This window comes from Chenopodium quinoa, unplaced genomic scaffold, assembly GCF_001683475.1.
Source record: "Chenopodium quinoa cultivar QQ74 unplaced genomic scaffold, ASM168347v1, whole genome shotgun sequence".
Taxonomy (NCBI): domain Eukaryota; kingdom Viridiplantae; phylum Streptophyta; class Magnoliopsida; order Caryophyllales; family Amaranthaceae; genus Chenopodium; species Chenopodium quinoa.
The window spans coordinates 837,508-842,015 of NW_018743217.1; the positions used below are offsets into that span (position 1 = coordinate 837,508).

The following is a 4,508-nucleotide window of genomic DNA, read 5'->3' on the forward strand; positions in this document are numbered from 1 at the left end:
TAATTGTATTATAATCCAAGTGATCGCCAATAATAGATTTATTTGTGCATTAATATTCAACCAACATAGATTAAACAGGTTTAGGGTAAACCTATTGATTGCATTTTAGTCAGAAAGCGCACATGAATACAATCAGAACAAAGTAGAGGCCTATTATTAGGGCAAGTTCAATCCCTTTTAGGTTGGATTTGCACCTTCATCCCCGAACTACCAATCTTGGTTCCAGACCTATTGGAGTTGACGATCTCCTGGATCGTTAAGGGGTGTAACCTTCACCTCGTGAACGGTTTACAAGTTCCTAAAACTTGTTGGCGACTCTTTTGCTCTATCACTACTAGAATTTTCGTGTTTTTTGACGCATTTTAGGCATATTTTCGACGCATAAAAGCATCGAAAAATTCTTTCTTGACGCTTTAAAAAAAGCGTCGAAAAAACGTGAGTCGAGTAAAATACACGTCATAAAAAAGGGTTGACAATTTCGACGTTTTTTTTGTGTCTAAATCTTTATACGAAGCGTCAAAATTTGCAACATTTGGCGTACTTTCTAAATATTAGTGACGCTTTTTCTTGTCCCAAATTATAAAACTGACGACGCTTTTTTATGTCCAAAGTTACACATATTTTATCGACGCTTTTCTCTGTCCATTTATTCAAATGAAGATTCTCTATTTCAAGTCCATAAAAAGATCTAGTGTAGAGAACATATTTACCACATAATAAAATTCAATATATTCTACTAGTATTACCAAAAAAGAATGTATACATATATATGCTTTAAAATTATGCCAAAGTTAATTTTATTATTGAATATTAAAAAAAAATTGTACAATTTTTCATAGTAGTGAGTTTTCTATTACAACTGTTACAATTCTGACTTGTGCTCATTCATGACTAATTGAGAACCTTGTTTTAGCTTAGAAAACCCCATGAACAGTAGCAAGCATAGGAAGCAACTAACTAAAGTTAAGCAGAGGAAGCAGCAGCAGCAGCGTCAAGCATAGGCGGTGGCACCGTGGCAGCAGCATGTAGCAATGTTAAGCATAGGCAGCAACAACGTCCATCCCTGTGGAAAAAAGGTACTTCAGCAAACCAAACAAACTTATTGAAAATCCATTGGGGAAATCTATAAAGACATCATAGTCAATACATGTTATCATTAAATTGCCCAGCTCAAAGAAGATAAAGTAGTGCAGACCTTGCTGTCCATACGCAAGGGACAAACTGCACAAGGAAATCACTAATTAGAATCAGATCAACATTACCAAAGTGATTATTTTAAGAGGCTATATAAATCAATTCAACAAGAATTTATCCTTATCAAAAGATATAAAATGCATTTTATCTATTAACCAAACTAAAATTTATAGTCTAAACAGTAACACTGACATTTCGACCACAACTCTTGGTCAACATAACACAACTAAGTTAATAATTAACATGTAATTTACGTGAATATTACTTGGCTCATATTCTAATTAGCTTCCAGCTGCTCAGCATGCATCACTATTAAGACCAGAAGAGCTAAATAAACACGGTCTTTGTTTGCTTCTATAAATTGGCACACGAAAATAACTAAAACTAATTCAAAAAGTTGTTAGTTCTATGATTCATACCATTTCAATTAACAACATGCATAATCTGATGATATATATTAAGTTAGATAATCATAGAACAGACATTCATAATCTCAATAAAGGAACAAAGAAAAAACCTAGGTACCTTCATTCTCAACACCGTTCACAGCACACCCCTAAATACAATAAACCTTCTAGAATCCATAGAGAATGAAATAAATTATTAAGTACAATGATATTCTGTTCTTAAGTACAATATATTTGAAGAAGAAAATCTAAATCTTTATTCACTTGATTAACCCTACAACAACTTACCTGTAAGTTCTAGAAAATGATTGTTCAAGCAGTTGGTAAGTTGTTTGGCGGTCTGCAATCGTCAATTATCAGAGGGGCCTCACTAATCACTATTAAGCTCTATGTGCAGACCCTTTTCTACTAATCTCATCTTTGTTTCTGCATTCCATACATTCCATATGACTCAAACATCTTTATGTTATGAATTAAGTGAATTTCTTCTCGATTGATTAATATAAACCAAATTCAGTATCTTTTAAGGGAAATATTTAGTAATGTGATATGAAACCCAAAATATTGTTTTTCATTCTTCTAAATGGAACAAAAATAGAAGGATAAAATAGATAACACTTACGCTCTCATGTCTGAAGATGACAAGCTTGCAACAAGAGTAACAAAGTTTCAAATTCAACTTGATGACAATAGAGTTGCACAAATAAAAATAAAAGATAAGCAAATCATAACAGGAGCAAGACGATGTTTGAGCCCTTTTAAAGATGTTAGGCAATTACCTAAGAGAATACGATAAACAAGAACTGCTTAGCAGTCAACATCAAAATGATGGATGATTCGAATAAAAAACACTAATATGAGCTACAATCCTAAAGTATTCCTGCTTTAATTCTGTTCTCTAATCAAGTTACTCACTTTTATGATGGAAAATCATCCATAAGTTTTTTTATTTACCAATTCCTCTGCCATAGTAATCACATACAAGGGAAAATGAATGCTCAAGAAAATAGTGTTAGCAAGAAACACAGGGTACTAAAAAGTGTAATAATATTTTCTAACACCCTCAATATACCCTAAATCACACAAGAAATCCCTGGAAAAATTTCAGAACAACCCTATTAAAATCTCACCCAAACAACAAGAGTAATCCAATTCAAACCAAAACAGCTTAGTTTAATAGCAAATAAACTCCAAAAATTCTGAATTTTTAAAGGAAGAAAGTAGACAGAAAAATACCCAAATTCAAAAAAAGAATCACCTTAAAACCTTCTCTAACGAAGGAGAACAAGCCAAACGAAGTCAACACTCACAGCAGCTCCGTCCTACGAAAATCAATCGATTTGTGATGGAATTGCTAGACAAAAAACAATGCGATCATGCTCATTCAAGCACATGAAACAAAAGGCTAATTTTCAGAATTGAATTAAACCAGAAGTACAAAATGAAACATAACAGAAAATTTAAAATCTCAATTACTCATGAAGCTAACCCATATATAAACATAATCTGTGAGATTATTGAAAAATAAAACATTATAAAACAAAATTGGGTCAAGATTTATTAATTGATTCAAGGAGAAAGGATGCACCTTATTATTGTCGATCTGCATTGAGAGGGACGACATAGATTACAATTTTAGGTCAAGATCTATAAATTGATTCAACAATAGACGAAGATTTGAATTTAAATTGATGTACCTAAATTTGAAATTGAATTCGAGAAGGAAAAAAATCTAAAATTGAAATTGATTGACCTCAATTCGAAGAATCCGATTCACAAAATGATATCCCTCATATTGAAGTTACTCCGAGAAAAACAAAGATCTGAGTTTGAAAACAATGGTTCCATAAGTATCTTTGTAGAATTCGGATTGAAAGAGAAAAGAGTTGTTTGGTTGATAATTGAGAGTAAGTAGAGGTTTTTGTTTTTGGGTTTTTGTCTGTGTTTGTGTTCGGTGGTTTTCATTTTCCCTAAATTTTGCAATTGAGGGTTTTTGCAGTCACGTTTCGGACACGTGTAATGATACCTTATGATGCCGATAATTAATATCGACCCGGAAAAGCATCGAGATAATACGCATATTATAATTAATAGTGGACGCTGCTTCCCCAGCGTCGAAGGTTCAGCGTCGAGAAAATGCTCTTTTTGTAATAGTGCTAGCTTCCTTCCCTTTGGACGTCACCGTACTTTAGTGTATGATCATAGTAGGGTTCAAGTTTAGGGTAATACTTGAAATATTCCCTATAGTTTCAATTGTGGATCGTGATGTTAAGTGGTTCTATTTGTATCCAAGCTAGATTTTGGTCTTAATAACTTTGGTTTGATTGTTTGCTCGAGAGTCAAGTCGGTCTTATTCTGGTTTCCTGGAAGTCTTATTTGTCTTGTTTCTCCATTTTGAATCTAGTGTTGCTTAGGGACAAACAACGGTTTAGCTTGGGGGAATTTGATGAATCACATTTATATAGGATTTTTAGGCACGTTTATGATAAGTTTATAGTTGCTTTTTAGGTCTTTTTTTCGCTTTTTAGCTTGTAAATACATAAGTTGTTTGTTTTGTACTCTATATATTACGCTTCGTTTGTGTTTTTCTTAATGTTTCAGGTGATTTGATAGACATTTGGACGCTTTTGTAGTGTTTGGAGTTGATTCGGAAGATATTTGGATGGAAGTCGATTAATTGAGTTTATAAATCAAAGATCCCACGTTCGTGGATGTTGATTTTGAGATTTATATGCATGAGGAATGAATATAGCATCCACAAGGGTTGTTAGAAACGAAGTTAGAAACGATGTTTTACAAAGTGGCAAAACAGATCTTTGGTCACTATTTTGTTCATAACTTGGGTTCTACAGATCGGATACAAATATAATCACTTAGTACGTTTTGGGTATTAAGTTCTATTATATA

At 32.9% G+C, this 4,508-nt stretch overlaps 1 long non-coding RNA gene across 3 annotated transcripts; it reads right to left on the reverse strand.

Annotated features, from left to right (window-relative positions):
• Positions 1 to 770: 770 nt before the first annotated feature.
• On the reverse strand, positions 771 to 3,654 carry LOC110734699. 3 transcript variants are annotated; one of them, XR_002513877.1, is made up of 4 exons: positions 3,190 to 3,654; positions 2,838 to 2,923; positions 1,148 to 1,221; positions 771 to 1,063 (listed from the first exon to the last, which is right to left on the reverse strand). It is a non-coding gene; the product is annotated as an uncharacterized LOC110734699 (long non-coding RNA). The 3 variants fall into 3 exon arrangements; XR_002513876.1 differs by having other exon boundaries at positions 2,860 to 2,923; positions 3,190 to 3,652; XR_002513875.1 differs by having other exon boundaries at positions 1,196 to 1,221; positions 2,860 to 2,923; positions 3,190 to 3,649.
• Between the last annotated feature and the right edge of the window lie 854 nt (positions 3,655 to 4,508).